Source organism: Egretta garzetta, unplaced genomic scaffold (assembly GCF_000687185.1).
Source record: "Egretta garzetta isolate BGI_Z169 unplaced genomic scaffold, ASM68718v1 scaffold230, whole genome shotgun sequence".
Classification (NCBI taxonomy): domain Eukaryota; kingdom Metazoa; phylum Chordata; class Aves; order Pelecaniformes; family Ardeidae; genus Egretta; species Egretta garzetta.
The window spans coordinates 769,581-791,088 of record NW_009258281.1 but is presented as its reverse complement, the minus strand read 5'-3'; the positions used below and the strand labels follow the sequence as shown (position 1 = coordinate 791,088).

Below are 21,508 nucleotides of genomic sequence, written 5' to 3'. Positions count from 1 at the left end.
GAAATCCTGACCTATTGTATAATGCTTGCAAACTTTAAGTATTTCAACCTGTCTGTTTCAGCTGGATCTAAAAGGTATAACGTCTGGGAGACTACGGGCAATAAATTGGGGATTTCTTAATAGTCAGTGAAAGCTTCTGAACTTGAGGATACCAAAAGTGTGTTGCTGTTTTCAGTTTGGAAGTTATTAATCAAAATTAATTCCTGATTGATTTTTTTTTTATTTTTTGAAAGGAATTTGTTTACTGACTTTATTTTACTTGAGATTTCATTTTGGGACTATATAACAGTGCTTTTTACTTTTCAAAATCAAGGTAAACATTCTAATATCTAAAATATCTTAAGCTCTTAAAACTGTTACACTGGCCTGTTTTTGTTTGAGAACCACAGTTGGAGTTTAAACTGTGGGTTTTTTGAGAAGAAAAAGCTTTAGTTTATGTTGATGTGCTTGGAATCTGCTTCAGTCTTTCCTTTCCCTGTCTCCTCAAGAATATGTCCATGGTGATTTATTTTTTTGTATGTTTCTATGTGTTTTTGCAAGGGCATTTCTTCTGTCTAGCACTGGCAGTGCACCTCTTCCCTGACAAACATACCATTTTATTTACAATTTCATCCCTTTTCATTCTCTTGAACCTCCACCTGTTAGTATCTGAGTATTACTGAGACACCTGCCAGTCAGTCCATATCCACTTTCCCTGTTCTTCATTCAGTGGTTAGAAACTTCCATCTTACTCTTACAGGTATCTCTTATTTTAATTTTGACTTGTGAACAGATGAGTGTTTCTTTGCTTATGAAATCTTATTTTTTGTTCCTGTTTCTACTGAAGTCATCAGGATTTTTGTAGTAAACTTCAGTGGAGTTATGTTTCACCCCCAGAATATATAAACTCTACACAGGTAGTATGCCTGTCTGGCTCTTTCTTGTGCTTTGAAATTCATGAGCACTGTTAGTTGACTGGTTCTGGCAAGCATCTGTGTTTCTGCAGATCTTATGTTTCCCAGATGAGTCCTACCAGAGGCCCTGATGTCTTTATTTAATCAATGGATTAGAAAACTGGAGTAGCTCCAGAAGTAAGACATCAGAAAATATGGGCATGTTTGAATGTACTAGATTTTACCATGGCAATAACTTAAAACTTTAGGTGTGAGACTAGCATCTTTTCCAACAATGAAACATTTTTTTTTCACTTCAAATTTCCTGGATCTATTATTTCTAAATATTTCCTTTCCCCTAACAAAGGATACTACTACTACTGCATGTGAATTGTCTTTTTTAGGCTGTTAGAAATAAATGGCAGAGGGAATGATGAGTCTGTAGAGGGCAAAGGGATGAGCTTACACTGTGTTTAAAACAAAGATACTCACAGAACTCTGTCCTGTAGTGCACATTTATTGAACTACAGTTCTAATCCAAGGTTTGGGTTTTTGGTTTTTGTTTTGTTTTTTTAAATAGTGCATTCTTACTCAACAGTTTAGTTGACTTACATTTGTTCTTACAGTGATTCAACATGACAATGTCTTTATTGGTGTACCATAAATAATAGTCTTGTTCTCATTTACAAATATTGTTTAGCTCTTTTCAGTAAATGTAAGTGAACAATTAAACCTTACAAAAGTTCAGAGTGATAAGCTTATCCAATTTTAAAATTTAGTCATTTGGATTATATTGTGTTCAGTAAAAAGCTAATGTATTGTCATGAAGTCGTATCCTTGAGACAGAATTATATATGTATTAACTGTACAGTAACACAGGAGTGAACGATGGTGGTGAAAATGATTTAAAATATTTTCTGTGTCTTGTAGCTAAATAGTGATCTAACAAACGCCTGTGCTTACTTTTAAGTAGATGCAAATATGACTCATAGCTGAACTAGAACATTTACCTCAAGGACAGACATATATTGTGTTATTGTAATATCCTGTAAAAGCCGACATGTAATTTAAAGCCTAAGGTCCCTTTGATATGAAGTTTATCACTGAAACAGTGAAAAAGCAACTGGAATTTTTCTGAGGGAATGTACTCTCCTGACTTTAAAAATCTTTGTTACGTGACTCAATTAAACTATACAGTAATAGGCAATTAGGCTAAACTGTTTACATATCTAGACCTTAATAAGCCAGTATCAATAGCATAAATATTCTTAGATTAAGAATGTGCATACAGTACTGCTTTAAACATTTAAATTAATTAAGATGCACTCACAGGTCATTAAAATTGTAGAGAACCTTTGATAATGTGATTTTCGTTATCCTGTTAAAATATAGTTTTCCTATTTTTATATTTTATTCTCTCAGGTTCCTCACAGAGTACATTCTGTGTTTGATTGCTTTTATTAGTTAAACTTTACTAAATTAATGGAAAACAGATTGCAAATTTACAGATATATTGAATACGCTTTGCCAGGATATGTTGTCATTAATGATCTGGAAAATGGAACAGAAAATATGCTGACTAGAGTTGCAGACCAAGTGAACTGGCTTTGGTGGGGGTGGAACTGCAAGCGCAATTGAGGACAGGAGTACAATTAAAAACGTGACCTATTGGAGAATTGATCTAAAGAAATAACATGCAATGTAAGAAAAGGTACAAAACTCTACCTTTAAAAAAATGATCAAAAGTACAAATACAGAACAAGAAGATAAGAAACAGTTGATCAAGTAGCTTTTATTTAGAATAGGCTCTAGGGTTTGTTGTATAAAACAAACTTAGTATGAGTCACCGATGACATGATAGTGCAGAATAGCTGAACGCCATACTGCAGGAATATTGTGTGGAGGATGTGGAATATTCTTGTTGCTTTGTTCAGCTGGTATGTAGCTTTGACCACGGTATTGTGTTCAGTTTGATCACAGCTCTTCAGGAGAGAAGTGGAGCATCTCGAGTAGAGCAATAAGAACGGTTAGAAGGCTAGGAAATGTAACTGTCAAAGAAAAGGTGAAAAGTGAAATTGCATGGTCTACAGAAAAGAATACTAAGGGGAGACAGGATACACCCTTAAAATCTAAAAGAACTCTGTTAAAAAAAAAAAAAAAGGTAAAATGACCTGTTAGAACAAGAAGTAATCAAGTAGAAATCCAGTAAGAAAGATTCAGCTTATATATTAAACAAAATTTATGGTAGTAAATACAATGAAGCACTGGAATAGAGTGCCTAGTGAGTTTGTGTTACTTAGAGTAGGATAGACAGATTTTTCTGAGGACTAACATAGGTGCAGTGTCCCCTTGGGAAAGGGGATGTACTGATTGACCACCAGAGGATCTGTTTAGCTGTCTAGCTGTCATTATTAGTTTGATTTCCCCCCAAAAATTGTGTTTAAGGGAAGAAACTTTCTGCCTTGCCCTAAAATAGGAGGCCACTTCCAACTTTCTGTTAAAGAATACCAATATCAAAATAAGTCTTTATAATTCCTGTCAGACTTGATGGTTGGGGAAAAGGAAAAGACTCACATTAGTGCCTGAAGGTGGGAAAGCATTCAGAAGATATGCCAGCCAGCAAACGTGTATTTGTGTACAGATGAGCATGACTGTAGCTCTAGAACAAGTACAGCACGCACAGCTTCTTGTCCAGTGGGACTGTCATCAGATACACAGTGGGAGCTGGTGTTATTACGGTGACAGTGGGTATTAAGCAGCAAAGAATATGTATCTTTAGAATATGATGCCTCTCTGTTTCTATGTATAAAATTAATGGCCTGTGATTCAAATGTTAAAAATATGATCCAAGATTAACTGGATGTAAGCTAGAAACTGTTCTTTAGTTGATTTTGATGGAATTTAAGAATTACGTATTTTGTTAGGCAATACATTATTTTTTAGAAACTACTATAGACTTGAAGATGGTAGAAAGAAAAAGGTACTTTTTAGATTAAATCCATGCTACTGTTTTAATTTGTGTATGATATTCTGTATGTAATAGATGATGTAATGATGGCTTTAGTTTTAGGCTTTGCCTAAACATGTGTTTTTAAATGACAGACCTACATGCAGAAAATAAAATGTTTCAGAATATTAGCTACAAATAAATCTGTATATATAAAAAAAATTCATATATCCGTAAGAAAAATTTATAAAAGACAACATAGATGTAATTTTCCATCCATCGTTGTTGCTTTGTTAAATCAAGACACCCAAAGCTGTGCATTTCTAGATACAGATTTTTTTTGATATCTGATGCCATTAGTCCATATAAAATTATCTTGTAGAGCATCCAAAGGGTTTCTGTGTGCTAAAGTACATTGCTTATTTTGAGTCATTGCATGCTGCTAAGAATAATAAAATAAGAGGCCCCTGAGACTGAAAACAAATACGGAAGAATGTTGGAAAGTAAGATGCATTTGATCCTAATTCTAATTGTAGATATGCTTTGCATATTCATATATTTCTGTAGTGGAGTGTAAATAGTGACAGATTTTAGAATAATAGCCTGTCTTCTGTGAGACTGTGCATCTCATTCTTGCTATAATCATTTACAAAAATTGCTGATAATAAAAATGCTAATTTTCTATATGCCAATGCTTAGATTTCCTGGAAAAGAGACCTACTGAAAATTTAGCAAAAAAACTTTGAACGTTGCTAAGAAAATGAAAAATATAAAGAATTAATGTAAACAGAAAAAATGTAAAGACTTTAAAATGTCCATTTTTCTTTATTGATAGCTGTTGCTATTTTCCTCAGGACAGACAGCCCTGTCAAATGCAGAGAGTTGGGAATTGTATTGTGCATAAGGGTTTCCTTTATCCCCTAGGAGTTCCAGCAGTGCTTTCCCTCACTCACTTTGGGCTTTATGACAGGATTTGACTTTGCATGATTTAAGCGAAAACTTGACAACAGAACAAGAGCCTCCATACAAAGCACACACAGCAGATGGCAGAATGATGCTTGTACAACTGTCAGAAATGGCAGCATTGTTTGGCATTTGAGACCACAATTGAGTAATTTCATTAACTCTGGAACAATGCTTTGTTTTCCCTTTAAAGTGTCAAGACCTTAAAATTTCTCTCAGAAATCATTTGGGAATTTTGGAGGGGTCAAGGAGGAGAATGGTTCAGCTGTGCTTGTTCCTTCACTAAGAAACGTTGTAAGCGAAATGTGCTTATAACACATTTTTTTAACATGCTCAGGTGAAGTATCACCAAATGGGATTCTGCCACTACAACTTCTTTCTGTAACTGTGCAATTGCAATGCTCTTGGCAAAAGCTAAACATTCAGAAGGTGTCTATTTTAAAGGAAAGAGGAATCACTAAGTGTCATTAGAATGCATTCCACAAGACATAGCAGTGCACTTTTGCTTGGGTATCTCGGTTATGATGTTATTGATGTGAAGTTTGTTACAGTTGAAAAAGTTGATTGTTTTTAAGAAGGGATTTCTTTTGTGTGAAGAGAAAAAAATAAATTCCATAGAAGTCTATTTCCAATTATAATTCTTCAGTTATTTAAGGTCAGTTAATAATGACAAATTTATAATGCAAGAGGTGGGAAGAGTTATGTAATAATTTTAGAACCCTATATACATGGGTTTAGTTTCCAATACAACAAAACAATAATCTGGTTTGGTATTTTTGGATATTGATAAAATACTTAAAATGTTAATTAGTTAATTGTAACTGATATACAATTGCAAGTCAAAATGTTCAGAATCGTAAATGATTTTAAGTGGGGGAATAGTCACCACTCCATTTTTAAAGAAATATTCTTCCAGAAGAAATGTTTGCAATACAAAATTCAGCAGTTAACTTATGTTGGTGTTCAGGCATGTGGTTAAAAGGAAGGGCAATATGTGAACTACTGCGTGATATACTTACACAAAAAAAAGTAGACTGAAAGAGGCCAAAGTTAACAATACTAATTGTTTTTTGGTTTTCTGTTTTAATGTAGTTCAGTTTAAGTTGCTCATGCATAAAACTGGATCCCTTTCAAATTACTGAAATGTGATTGAAATATGAAATAAGCACTCAGACCCCTAAAATCTGGAAGGGTGGGCTCAGGTGCTCGCTAACTGTGGTATTTATATTTTAAATTAACTGTTCTATACTAAGTTCTGGATTTTGGTGTTTCAATCTTCTTTTCCAATATTTAAACAAAGCCTTTGCATATGTAAACATCACTTTAAGGAAAATGAAATTCAGCATTAGCATTTAGTTTTCATGGTAACGAATATCTCTAACATACCATAGGTACTCTGTTAGGAACATGCGCTGCTCATCATGTTCAGGGTTGTTTGTCTTGTATATTCAAACACTATTTCTGGGAGCAGAAAGTAAAGTCTTAATTGTTTTTGTTTGAATACAATGAAATGAAATAAAATGCTAAGGCTGTATTCCAAACAGTTTATGAATTAATCAGACTATTTCCTCCAGAAAACTTAATTATTTTTCATTGGAGTGTCACATACCACAAAGATAATGTAATGGGTCACAGGACTTTTCATAATTGGATTTCCAGTTCAAATCTAGGCCTGACAGGTTTGATCATGATTAAAACTAGTTGTTGTATAATCATGGATTTGTTGATCTTAACTTCTCTTACATGCAGTAACCAAAGTGAAATCTCTGTGAGCAGGGAGACAGAGGTCTGGCAGAGTACTGAAAATTTATAATCTCCTGAGTCTTCAGGAGAAACATGACTGGGATGGAGAGAAGCTATTGTTGGCCTTTCCATGTTGTCTGAGATCCTTTGAGGTCGCTGCCCTCCACCCCCATTCATACTTTCTTTGTCCTTAACACCAGCTCATTTTATACAGATCACTAAACAATTGTCGAATGGTAGCACCTTCACTCTTGTCAAGTATGGGTGTTACTTTCCTTGGTCAAAGGATTTCTGCTGGAAACTAACCTGTAATAATGTATATACAGGTGGGTTTCTTATGCCAGTGGAACGGAAATAATTTCAGAGTGATGTTTAGACAATAAAGGTGGATCAAATCTGCTGCTGCTAAATGCTTGTGTAAAGTATGAATATTTAACAGTGTGCACTCTGCAACAGGAAACACTTTTGTGGACACATTAATAATGTTTTCATATTATATTGCAAAATTATTTGGTTTCCTATTAGTGCAGTCTAATGTCTTACTGTGGAGTTTGGCTGTGATCTCCGAGTTTTGTCTTAGGGGAAAAAGCACAATGTATTTTTTTTGTGCTCAAGTGGTTTCACATCTCATCTAAAAGAATGCTTTTTTTCTCTTTCCTTTCAGTCCTCCTTTCTTCTCCCTAACAGCTACCATTCTCTTTCCTACATTGACTCTTTGTAAATACTCTAAATAAGTTTGAAAGTCTAGTTCAGAGTTCTGTTACTCAAACACAGGCCAAAACATGCTGAAGTCATTGCAGTAGTACCACATTACTCAGTGGACGGTTTCAATTTACATCTCTCTTGTATACTTCATAACATTTTTCTGTATTTATGTTCACAAGATGATAAAAACTTGTATATACGCAGTTGAGATAATGTGCTATATATTGTAAATCATCCAAATCATCTGTCAGACATTTAATTTACAACACCTCTGAAGCTGCTTTTATTTTTGCAGGAATACTTCACTCATGGTCGAAAGCAAACCTACCCGATGTTCCTGTAGCACCTGTAAAGAAAATGTTCTCTGGAAGCAGTACAGCAAAAACTGCGATTGTTTGCTGTGATTTAAATCTGTTAAGAGCAATTTCCGCAAATTTTTGTAGGTTAAAAAGTAAAAGAACAAATAAACAAGAAAAAAAAAGATCACTATACATACTGTTTTTAAAAATTTAGTCATGTGTACCAGTGGTGTTTGTTAATGTGAGAATTCTTGGTGTACATTGTATTTCCATACTTCTGATGTATATTGACTATTAGTCTTTTTAATTTTGTTTAGAATACATAGCTCTTGTAGCTAATTTAGGAACAATGCATGTAGCTGTGATGTCGGTCTCGGCTGTTTATATATATTTTTCATGCCCATTGCCTAAGAAAATGGCCGTAAAAGGATGTTCATAACACTAAAGAAATTCATAAGCCTCCTTCTTCACAATTAATGCAAAAATTGTTGCTGTGCTATATGGTGTACGTGCCCTGGCTTTGACCCAGCAGATAAAATAATCAGAAAGAGCAGCATACATCTGTGTTAATGTAATAGTTAAGGAAAGTACCCTGATTATGTGTTTCAGGGTAGATCACAGGGTTGGTTAATGTGAAGATATTGTCCTTGGTTTGCATTATTACAAATAAGAAAAACAGTAATGCAGATGGCTCCTATTTAATCTCTTCTAAAGATTATCCTTTGGAAAAAAAAAAAAATCCTCATTTTGCGTGCGTTGTACTTGGAATTTTTGATACACAGTCGGTTGTCAAATGATTGGTTTTGTCCGAACTTAGTAGTAATTTCAAAGAGATGTTTGTTCTCTTGAGTTCCAGGTTATGAGACCTTGGCAGCTTTTTCTTCTGCTGCTCCTGTTCTCTGTTGTTGACTAAACTTCCCCTGTTCTGATCTTGTGTCTCCAGCTTCTCTTCTGTTTTACAAACTAATAGTTCATGGCCAATTTTTGTCTGCCACCAAAGCTTTGAACAACCAGTGTATGTAGACTTAATTTGATCTCAAAAATCTACAGGGGCTAAAATAGTTTTGGAAATAACAATGAAGAGGTGCTGAAAGAGCTTCTTTGGCACTATTGTTTATTTATAGAGTTTTAATTTATTTTAATGGAAGACAGCCTATTATGTACTAATTAAGTATTTTAGAAACTGTGTAAACATAAAAAGAATGAGAGGGGAAGGCTGGCAATATTTGGAACATGTTTAAGGTTAATTGGACATGTCCTGTGTTGTATTCCATAACTCCTGTATTCTTTCTAAAACCACAACCAAACAAACTAATATACTCACATATATTGTTAACCCTGGTGTGAACTTAACTGGTTTTTGGTCTGAGAATCATAGCAAGGAGCTCTTTGCAATCTGTGTGTAGTTTATTTCTGTTTTTGTCAGGGTACACTCACAGTAAGCTTCTAGTGACCATCTGGTAATCTGCATGAGCAGGCAGCCTCAGCAGCGATAAGAGAGGCTGTGTGTGCCAAAGCTGTAGTTAGGAGTTTCATCGGAACATGCCAACGCCTGTGCAGGAGACTGTTCTTATTCAGCTGTATCAGCTACTCAGCGATGCTTTAGATTGCCTTAAATTTTACATGTTCTGAAACAATCCTTTTCCGCTTCTTTGCAATAAAAAGTTTGTTTTCTTAAATAATTTAGAAATGTCAGGAAAGCTTTTAAATTGGAGATTTGGAGCTATAAATACTGTTCCTAATACTTCAAATCATGTTTTTATTACTTTTAAAAATATTTTTGCTAATTGAATTCATTTGTCATTAATTTCATGGCAGAACTAAGTTACTGTAATAAAAGTAATTAGAACAAACAAGAAAAGGGTAACCTTTTTGTTTTTCTTCCCAGCCAGATGTATTTGAATATCATTTTACTATGTCATTGGATTGTTCTAGTCAATATATTGATGTCACAGCTGAGATTTGATTTTATTAGTGCTGTCTTTTTGGTGACTGCATCAACTATAATTTGGCTATTGTTCTTAGCTACAGAAGTATGTGTGTCTGTTTTACAAATGAGAGGTTGATCTACTTGTAGTTTTTAATACAAGAGAACAGAATCAGAGATGCTGTAATTTTTTAATTGAAATTCATCCCCTGTATATATTTAACAATTCCAGGAAAAGGATAAGTATGCATTTAATTGTGGGAATGATAGAAATTGAGAGGAATGTTGTTTGTTATGTTTTAGTAAGCATTATTTTGTATATTTGAACTGCAATTCTAAATGTGTCCTTTTTTTTTCTCTGTAGCACAAAAAACTCTGATAGCTAAAAAATTGCCAGTGTGATTCCAGTAAATTTCTGAGTCTGATCTGGAGGCAGAACATTACAGAATTTTTCCATCAGTTAGGGGCTGGAAGTTGGAGACTTTATTAGGATTTCCTTCAGGGCAAATATAAAGGGGGTCCAGAGTTGGTTTACGGCTGAAACATTATAGGGCTTTTATCTGATGTGCAGCAATGGCTATGATCACATAGAAAAGATCTTTAAAAACGTATTAAATGCCTTTAGTAGTCACAGTTCCTTTCAGTAAAAATTGGGTTGGGTTTTTTCCAGTTTTACTGTGTGAAAGCTCTTGCCAAATACTGCCTTCAGTGCCTGCAGATTGAAGGCAGAGGCACAGAAAATGAAACAATTTAAGGTGTTGGTGTGAGAGCTGAGGGTAGAAATGAAAGATAAAAGAATGATACGACAAGTGAGGAAGACAAGGCAGCTCTATGAGTAAGATGACTGGATCTTTGGGGAGTTTGAAATAAAAAGGCAATTTGCAACGTAATGCAAAAATTTATGTAGGCTTGGGGAAGCACAGAGGAGGACAGGTGATGGCGATTCTTGTGTTGTGGATGAAAAGCGAGCTGTTTGCTTGAATACTGGGAAGTGGAAGTTTGCAATCATGTGCTCTAGATCAGAAATAAAAAATGGAACATGACCTGCCAGCAGAAATAGATTTGACACCCAGATCTAAAAGGTATATTCCAGAAATGCAATTTTGCTGAAACTTCTCCTGTGTTTATGTTGTTGTTTTCACTGTGAGAACACTTTGAAATACATGCCAACTGGAGTAGCACTTAAAATAGGAAAGGTGACAGGGCAGGTGTCTCTCTCTCTGTATAACTGATAACTGGAATAATTATGTTCCATGTTGTTTTCCACAAACCGTGTAAGTACCTAGGAGGACATGGAAGCTAGAAAAAGAATAATAGACTGAAAGGTTGGTAAGAACATGATGGATGACTATGAACTGCAGTAAACAAAGAATGAGGCAGTGATACAGATTATAGATTATAAAAAATAAGGGGATAGAAGATTATTATCATTTAGAATTTCAGAGTACAAAAAGAGAGCAAAAGAGCTACAGTTAAATTTGTGTCTGGAAAAGCGTAGTGGAATTTTTATGTTCTGAAATCAACAAAGAATGAGAGAGAACTTCTGATACGGGTGGAGATACAGAAATCTAATTTGCCTACTCCTATCCACTTGGGTTTACTGTAAAGAAGAATGAGTTAAGGTGGCTTGCTATCCTCAAGCTTTTAGTAAAGTCCTAGAGAGAGATGCCAAGAAGATGAGGTAGAAGATGGACTTGTACTAAACCAAGCTATTTCATAATACAAGTGGGAGCGAAATTCAGATTGAGAATTGATTAATTACATTTTTGTATGGGTTATTACTGTGGATAAGGGAGAGTCATACCTGCTCATGCATATTCAAAGGGCATAATTTTATGACCAGAGAATCAGGGCTCAAGGGAGAGTTTCAACCACTGTAGATTCTAAAGAATTGGGAAAATTACAAGAAAAAGCCTTTGCTAGGGGAGTTGATGGAGGAAACAAAGGCAATAGTTTGAGAGACAAGAATAGTCAAAATAACAGCTTGAAAGGATGGTACTTTCCTAAAAAGCTGGGAGATATGTCCTGTTTGCACAATTTATTAACTTTTTTCCTCTAAACTCATTTTGTATGCTGCCAAGGTCTGTATGCTTAAAGGCAGAATTCTTTGGAGTGTCCACTTCTCAGCCTGTCTTTTCCCACTAGTGTCTTAGTCCCCTTACATCCAGGCTTTTTTTTTTTTTTTTCCCCAAAACTTTTTTTATCCAGAGTTTATCTCTAGAAATGTCCTGTGAATTAGAACAGGCTGGTGCAACATGTGATCAGATAAATTTTTACTTCTTCTGGGGTTTTATCTCTCTCCCCATTGTAGATTTCTGGTATTGTCTCTCTAAGCATTAGGCTCAATACTGTGGTCAGTGAATTCTGTGGGGTTTTACCTGCAGGTGTCTCATAACTGACTGTACCATTACTCTGAGCCTACAGAGATACACTGATATACAGCACTCTTAAAAATTAGTAGAGCTAATGACCGTGTTCTTCATGCTCATCCTGTGCTATAGCTACTGATGAATGAAATTTGACATCTCCAATAAAAGCTTTAAAACCATTAAAGCAGTGCCCAGGTGACTAGATATAGAACAAAATTGCAAGTTGTCTTGAACCTGTGGGGTCTGGAGCACAAGTCATACGAGGAACGGCTGAGGGAACTGGAGTTGTTTAGTCTGGAGAAGAGGAGGCTGAGGGGAGACCTGATCGCCCTCTACAGCTACCTGAAAGGAGGCTGTAGGGAGGTGGGGGTCGGCCTCTTCTCTCTGGTAACAGATGATAGGACGAGGGGGAATGGTTTGAAGCTGCGCCAGGGCAGGTTTAGGTTAGATATTAGGAAAAACTTCTTCACTGAAAGGGTTGTCAGGCTCTGGAATGGGCTGCCCAGGGAGGTGGTCGAGTCCCCATCTTTGGAGGTATTTAAAAGAAGGATAGATGAGGTGCTTAGGGATATGGTTTAGTGGTGGGATGGCAGGGTTAGGTTAACAGTTGGACTCGATGATCTTAAAGGTCTTTTCCAACCAAAGCGATTCTATGATTCTATGATTCTATGAGCAATTGTGGAGAATTGGTTTCAGATATTCCCGCTGACTTTGTCAGAGTGGACAGAACAGAAAGCTGCTGCGCATGAAAAGGTATTCTATGCTTTGAAGAGGGAGACCAAAAAAGACAAATAGAATCTAGTTCCATTTCAAAATTGAGTTTGTTTTGAGGGGTATTGGTAATTAAAAGCAATACAAACTGTTACTTGCATTCTTGCTAAGGATATATGATTCTGAATACAAAAAAAGAACAGATCTATTGGGTAAACCATTGCTGGTTTTCACAGTAGAACTCATTTTAAGTCCTCATGCCGTCTGTCCTAACCCACATAAACAAATTTCCTTTCTGTTGAGAGTACCTGGACTAGGTTTCAAAAAAATCTTTCAGTTTTTGCTATCCCACATGAAAGTTCAGTCTTTCAATTTTGTAACTTAGGAGCCAGATGTTAGTAAACTGATTTTATTCTTTCATCTTTTGTACTAAAAGATTGTCTCAGTGAGACACTGCCAGCAATCTGTGGACACTTCCAAACCTGTATTTAAGATGTAAAAAGTGACTCATGAAATGGAGAACTAGAATAATAGAGACCTAAAAAGTGTATGAGTAGTACTAATATTAATACAAATTATCCCGTGATCATAAAAGATACATTTATCTGTGTTAAGCAATTGTACAAAATCAACATAAATAAAGTTACTAATATGGTCAAATCTGACATGAAGCCTTAAATAGAGAATCATCAAATGTTTTCAGATTTTTTTTTTCTTATAAGCTATTTAGCATTTTTATACATGACTTGGGGGGAAAAAAAAAAAAGTCTGGTTAGGATTTGATTCAGAGCTACTGACAAAGTTAACAGATGACATGCTGGAGAGGTCTTATTTCATGAAAAGACCAGGTAAATGAGGAGGGGAAGTCTGGATCACTTGGCTAAACTGAACAGTAAAAATCTACTTTTTTACTATGGTGTCTGTTGAAGTTCATAGATTCACAGAATAGTGTGGGTTAGAAGGGACCTTTAAAGGTCACCCAGTCAAAGCCCCCCTGCAATGAGCAAGGACATCTTTAACTAGATCAGGTTTAACCAAGGAGTTCACCGTCATTGACTGTGACAAAGGGAACAAAATATATTCTTAATAGGACTGTTTACTTAGCAGACGAAAGAATAGGATTTACTAGATGAAAATTGAATCTAAGGACATGATGGGTTAGAAATAAAGTGTTGCTTTTTAGCAGAGAGTGTAGTTGGGCATTTCACAAATGTGCTGGCAGTTACAGTAAGTTCTTCAGTCTTGAAAAAACTGACAATTTCTAGGTAATGGCCTTTTTTTTAAGCTGTGTCTAGCTCGTGTAGAAATTAAAGCAAGAAAGTGCGATGGCCTGGGTTCTGTGTGGTCCAAAATCAATTGCAGACGTTATCTGGTCTGGATTTATAATCTATGTCTTGATGAATTCAGAACAGACTGACTTCCTTGCACCTCAAGGCAGATTTTAGCAGTTTCAGTTTCACTGCTGGCATGTTTGCGAAGTCAGTCTGGCGGTATCTCACTTACATATTCTGTAGGATCCACTTCCTGCTGTGCTGAAAATATTTATGCTGTTAGTGCTAGATAATCAGCATTATCACTGTTTGATATAGTACTTATCACTAACAACTACAGTAATCAATTAATTAGCTTTTTATTATAAAGAATCCATTACTCTCCAATATTGGCAAGTGGAGTGCTTTGTACCTGCATGTCAAAGTACTCTTACAGCTTTGTTTTCATTATTTGTCATTATGTGGAGCTTGGAATAATGGTTACTACCTGTCCTGAAACTGAATCAGTATGATTAAATGCAAAGGGGAGTAATACGGACAGCATCTGTAAAGGATAATTGCAAATAAATCAATAACTAATGGTCCCTGAATGTGTTTACTAGTTCATTGCAGTGATATATGGACCTTTGTAAACCCTATGTGCCTTATAACAGTTATTGAGATGATTACAATATGTACTTTAGCCATGTGAAAAATTAGTGTATTCTAGATACTGAGAATATAAATGCAAATTCTGAGGTTCCTGGCAGTGCCTTAGAAGTGGAGTATTAATTTGAAAAATGAAACTTGTTTGTTGATATTTGGAAAGCTAATAAAGAAATGGCAAAATTTAAAACTTATTTGAACCTCTAGCATAAATATTTGGACATTACTAGTGGTAGGAGAATCTATAGGAGAAGATACGTTTTTCTCTTATTGTAAATGCAAGATAGGGCCATGTCAAACCAAATAATCCAAAAAATAATAGAGCTTTACCACATTTTTTTACTGTGTGTGTTAGAAATAAAATCAAAATGAATTCAGATGAGCTGTACTTTGGAACATCTGTAAATGAATGTATGATCTTGTATTAGCTTCTGTGGGATTTTGTCCTCTGTTTCAGCACTGCTGTTGCCGTGAAGTTTTCCACTTACACTTCTGTGATGTTTGGGGGGGTGGTTTGCTAGCACTTTTTCATCTTCTCTTATTTTGCACAGAATTTGTAGGGACGGTGCTTACAGTTTTGGGACTCTAACCATGTGTAATTGCTGCTGCTGAGCTTAAATAGTCAATCTGTGTAAAGTCTCTCAAAAATTGGTGGTAAACCTGGGAAGACTGCATGTAAAGTAGAAGAACCTAGCAATTTTTGTTTGGTTGGGGTTTGAGTTTCATGGATAATCTGTCCAATAGATTATGTGCTAAGAAAATTGCTCTGATGAAGATCTTGCTGTTAGTTCAGAATTCTTAGGCTTGTGATTTTGCTGTCTTGGTCAATGGGAAGATACTTCTTACAGAAGGCATGCCACATGTGCTGGAGGAAGGAATTAGTAAGGAAATGTTTGGCAGTATTTTGCAGCATCAAAACATTTTGATAGCTGATAAAACTGATGTTCATTTTAATTACGATCTTTTGGACTAAACTTCATAATGACTTAATAAGCCTGTGTTGGGAAAATATTGTAAATCAATTTTAATAGTTATAAATCAGTATTTGACATACCAGCCTTAAGCATGACAGGGCCTGTATGGGTGGAAATATTTTTGTTTTCTATTTCTTTTAGTCAATGCTTATGTCAAGTAGCAAAATTTTTTTTAAAGAATAATTATTTTTGACTTTTTAGTTTGAAGAAAACCAATATCCACTACATGTAGTAACACTTAAAATTTTCAAATTCAGATTCTTCCTCTTGCTTCAAGCCTTGCACACCAGTTTTATATATGGACATATAAGTACAGGTGTGTATAGATTCTCTCTATATGTTCTGTACATATGCAATACGTATAGTCTGTATAATAGCTATTTTATAAACATTTTTTATTTATTATAGAGCAATGCATTAGTCCTACTGTTACAACAAATAAGCCCATTTCTGTAAACCACATTCAGAGATACTCTAGTGCGGTTTTGCTATATTTAAAAAACCAGTGTTTGCCTAGGTAAATATCTCATCTTTACAGCCTACCATGCAATTACAGTATTATTTTTCTAATGGGCTTTGGGATTCTGTAGACATGGAGGTAGAAAACCAAAACAAACAAAAAAATCCCAAAGCCAAAAAGAAACAAATACATCCCCCACCTGCCCAAAACCAACCAAAAAACCCGAACAAAACCCCCTGAACTGGTAACACTCAGGATGAACTTTAAAGAATGAAATATTTGAGTGAAAAGACAATATGGAAGAAACAATGTGGTAATTCCACAGAAATGTAATACTGGCAATTATATTACACTATGGAAAAAGAAAAGTCTTTAAACTGTGTTAAAAGTTTAAAATTACTTTGCTGCTTAGTACTTCTGATAGAAGTAGATGTAGAAGTAAGAAGATAGAGAAGTAAACTCTTAAAAGTGCTGTAAAGTGCCTAGTTTAATTAAAAATCATTAAGGCAAAATTTAGGCCAAATGTTTCTCTCCTGAAAATGGTTTGTGGATGTGATAGCTCCTTGTTAATGCTATACTGTAAGAAGAAAACAGCTTACTTGTGTTGTTTACTTAGGCAGGCTGGTCCGTTTGCCGTCGCAGCCCATAGCCACGATTCAGGCACGGGGAGCTTGCACCTTTTAAACTGCACTGACATAGCCAAAATCTTCCTTAGCACTTGCCTCAGCCCAATGCGCAGCCCGAGTTTCTTGTGATGTGAAAGGGAAAGGAATGCCACCAGCTGCTGAGAGAGGGGCCGGGGATGATGGTGCTGGTGGTCAGACATTGTCCCCCGGCCTCCCAGGTAGCATGAGCAGGAGCCTGGCATCTGATGCTGACTGGGGACAGAGATGCATGGAGTAGTTTACATGTGTGAGGAAGATCGCTCTTAAACTGAGTTCACATAATGCAATGAACTATCAAAACCCCTATTTATTTGACAAATATGTAGGTGGCTCTGGGAAGAAAGGAGCGGTGTTTCTGTGGAGTTGGAGTACAAGGGGGCTGAAGTCCTCATCTGTGTTGGATTATGTTTATATACTGTATACTGCCTGTCTGTGAAACCGCGGTAGTGCATTTTGGCACTGTGGCAAGCTTCCTTACCTTCCCGGAGGGGCAATGGAGTCTTTTAAACAGTGTCAGCAAGGAGGCAGGTATGCAATGATGATCCTGCCTGCAGGGCAGAAACACAAAGATGCCCTGGGTAAGGCTGTGCTGTATAAAGCATGTGCCAGGCTAAGAGGTAGGCAGTGCGTGCAAGGAGAGGCTCCGAGCTCCTCAGGGCGCTGAGCTGAGCAGAGCTTCCCATGTGGCCTGGTGCTGACAGCAGGGCTGTATCGTTGGGGGGCGGCAGGGGACAAAGCAGCCTTCACAGCTTGACCTGTTCCCAGGGAAGGTAAAGGGCACTTTGTCTTGGTGGTGTAGGGATTGGTGACCGGAAGATCTTGCGATGTATGGAAAGAATAGGGACTGACCGCCCCGTGATAGAGCTTATGATGTAACTGCAAAGGCGGGAACGAAGTAGTTTGCATACAAAAGCAGTGAAAGAGAGTTAATAAACACCATTTGTGATATCCTCATATTGGTGTCTGTGTCTCAGTGGCCCGGGGGCAGTGGATGTGTGGCTCTCGTGCCGTCTCACCTTGAACGGGAGTTGTTGCCGCAGACAGGTAAAGAAAGCCGGCTGCAACAAGTGGTGACGTGAATGCATTTTGTTTTCACAGTAAAACTACAGTGTGCCAGAACAACATGCAAAAAAGTATTTTTCAAATACATAGCTTGGATGAAATACAGTTTTATTAAGCACATCAGAAAGTTGGTTTTGTTAGGTATGTTTTCTTTTTCACTTTGACCTCGGGTTAGCGATACAAATATTCTATGGTAACTTACTGCATAATGCATACCAATTTTAAGAGTGTCTTTATTTAGATTTGTTAAATATATTTGTCCTTTTAATGCTAGGTTCCCCAACAGTGGGCAGCAAGCTAGCTGTTACTAGCTTCTAACCTGAGGATCTTCAAATCAGTTTGAGTAGAGCAATGGCAAGAATCATGCATGAAACATGAATTTGATATAGGTCATGGTTTAATAAAAATGATACCATGATATCTATGATACTGTACCATACATCAATATGTATGATATAGGGGACTTAGATCTGGACATGTGATGTTTAATAACTATTTTCTTGATTTGTATGGCTGTTCCAGGGAAGCAAAGAGAAATTAGATGACTTGTTTGAAGGAAGCATCTAAATTTGTTAATTTACTATAAGATGATACTTCTACTATAAGATACTTCTGTAGTAGAGAAAATTATATTAACTGAACATTTTTAAAATATATATATAAAAAGACAATACTGCAACATATTTAGGAGTATGTCAGAAAAATGAAGTAACTTAGTGTCTGTCATATAATCAGCATTATCTCTTTAACATGCCTAATTGAATTGTATGGCATATGCAGCATGTGCTGCTGTAACTTAAAATATTGCTGAAGTTTAATTGCACCATAATCAAAATTTAAATCTACAAAATAAAATTATAATTGGTAGAAGTTTCTATGTTTTATTGTGCTGTCGTTTACTTTAACATTGATCGTAAATATAGTAGCATTTCAAGCATAGGCCTTTTAAAGGAAGGGGTAGGGAGCATCTTTGGGAATAGCACATGGTTATTTGTGACTTACAAAACTGCTATGAAAATCCAGGCAAACAAATGCATGCCTTGTATCATAATTTATTGCAGCATTTTCATTAATGTTATTCTACTTCTCCTTGGCAAATGATCAAGCTGAATTTTGTAACAGTGTTTTCACTTGCTTATGTAAGATTGTTATATATATAGTTGTGCTGTACATCTATACTGTATGAACATAGATACTGTTTTGTGCTTTGTAAAAGGTCGATTATCTGTGCGATAAATACTACTATTTTGAAAAACAGGAGTATATTCTGTTGTTATGGTGTGGTGATGCTATGACAGGAATCATGTCAATACATTCAGAATTGCCACCAGTAAAATAGCACTGAATTTATTCTTTCACGTGTGATGATTTTACGTTCATAATTCCTGTTAATGGTAATGAGAAGTAGATATTTAAAATCCAGGCATATCAGCACCAGTATCTTAGAGTTGTAATATTGAATTGCATAATTTTAAATTAAGAAATTAATTTTGATTGCATGTATTAAGTTAAATTCCCACCATCAAGGAGTAGTAAATCAGAAGTTGGATAGTCATTTTATCATTTTATTAAGACTGTAGCTGAACTCAGGATTATTAGTACATTCATGTACTAGAATGACTTCACTGTGACTCCTCACTCACCTTATTGACTCAACAGAGACTGTTGGTCATGCTATATCCTGTAGCAGACTAGATTAAGTAATCAAAAGAAGGGGCTAAAAGTACATTTGATGAGGTAGCTGGGGTGATAGAAGTGAGGGAATAAGATGCATGTACTATTTCTGCACAGCACAGATGGCCTTTCTGAGATAGAAGAGGTCTTCAATGAATAGTTTCTTTTGAGAACCATTCCTTCTCCGGAAAAATAATCTGTTCATCTTTATAAAATTTACGTATTTGTTTTCCATTCAGTGTAGGTGCGGATCTTCATAAGTCTACTAGTTGTTCTATGGTCAATCTTGAGGCAAGCTCAAGGAGCCATTCTGTGGTTCTCAGCTCTTGGTCCAAGCTCTCAGTCCTCTGAGCAACTGTGCAACTCATTGGTCTGCAGAGTCACTATATATGCTAGGTTTCTTGCACATCAATATGAATCGGTGTTCTTCATGAATCTTGAGGCTGTCTATGATTTCCTTAGAGGGATTGGTTTATAAAGCAAAACATTCTGAGACACCCACAGATGCCTGTTGTGCTAGTGGAGTCCCTACTCTGTCTCTGTGTTAGACTTCGGTTTTAAATACTTAAGTGAATGTTTCCATTTGTCTCTAGTGTACAAATTATGTTACAGTCCCCACGTTTGAGTGGCTTGTTTATCCTTAACAGCGTCATCCACAGTCATGTTATTTTAAACTGAGAAATGGGATTTACTTAAGTATTTGCTAGGATGTTTTTCAGGTTTAGCAGGAGCTAAAATTTCAGCTGTTTTACTTCTGTAGGGTTGGGCAATATATTTTGCATAGAGAGGAAGGTTTTTTTCCTTTTATACTGTTACTTTCTGAAATAGTGGCAGTAAAAGTTAAACAAGATGTGCTAAAAATTAGAAGAAAGTGATTACATTTCAGTGATGGATCTTTTTCTAATTGTTAGCTTCCTCTTATTCTTTAAATCTGAGATTATTAATCATTGAGAAATATGGTTTTAATAGCCACAATAAAAGAAACAAAGCACTAGTGAAGTGCAGCAGCTTTTGATGTTTTGTTTATCCTTTTTTATAGTAGCAAATAATTTCTGTAAATTTATCAATGAGTGCTAGGAAGAGCTGTAGTCAAAAAGGTATGAAGTGCTTGTGCTATAGTTGTACCTTTATAGCAGTACTGTTTTCTAGTTTATTGCATAGGCAACGGCTGTAGGAACACTTGATTTGGCAGACCCTTAAAACTGGCATTGTCAGGAGCAGCTTCGAGTTTAAATTTACTGTTAGCGCCCGTTCGCAAACTGTCTGAAGAGCTGCAAGAATACGCTAGCCCTGAACATGAAGATAGAAGTTTTACTATTTTTTAATTAATCTGACTTTTACTACCTATTACATATTGTCTTCATGTTTATTTTATATTGAAAAGAAAAAGGAAAAAATGTCAGGGTTATAAACTGAATAAGGAGGATTTATGTGGCCACAACCTTTGTAGGTGATTTTTATGTTTTTTATTAGCAAGCCAAGCAAGATGTAGTTTGCAATAAAAGTTTTACTATGCGTTCCTGCTATTGCTTTCAACTTCCTTTCCTTACATTTCAGATGTTTGTAAATAATTGTGGTTGTGCTTAAAATAATAAAATAGAGTGCAAATGTGTTGTAGTACAGATACTATAGACACTGGAGCATTTTGAAATTGAGTTGTTTCAATATTAAGAATCTTACAACATGGGCTACTGAATATTTTGCTGATGGCATTCTGTTCAGTGGGTGCACTAAATCTCTCAATTTTTTTCATAGCCTGCTAGAAAAGGATACCTTATTCCTTCAATTACAGACAACATGAAAAAGAAGATAAAATAACGTTCAGCTACTATATTTTATATTAGTTTTCTGCCACTCTTGCATCAAAGCACTTAATATTATTTCAGTAGTTTCCTGCTTAGTATTTTGTTCTGTTTGAAACCACCTATCTCCATTGCACCATAACTAAGCAACTTGGAGAACAGAGTGGAGTATCAGGATTTTCATCATGGGAAAAAGGGAAACAGAAACAGCTTTGAAACTTTCTTAAAAACTTTGAATCTTAGATTTAAGTAGTGTCTTATGTCATCTTTATAGTGGTCATTGTTCACGTCTTTCCTCAGGAATTCTCTGATTCTTGTAAAAACTAAAAGTTGAGGAAAAGTAAAATAGGGTTTGGAAATTTCATACTATAGTTTGCTTTTTAAAATGTTTTAGCTTAATTCACATACTTTATTTTTGA

General features: G+C 35.7%; 1 protein-coding gene across 1 annotated transcript in view; it reads left to right on the top strand.

The window, feature by feature from the left end:
- SPAG16 (sperm associated antigen 16) overlaps positions 1–21,508 on the top strand; it is a 416,421-nt gene that overhangs the window by 27,214 nt on the left and 367,699 nt on the right.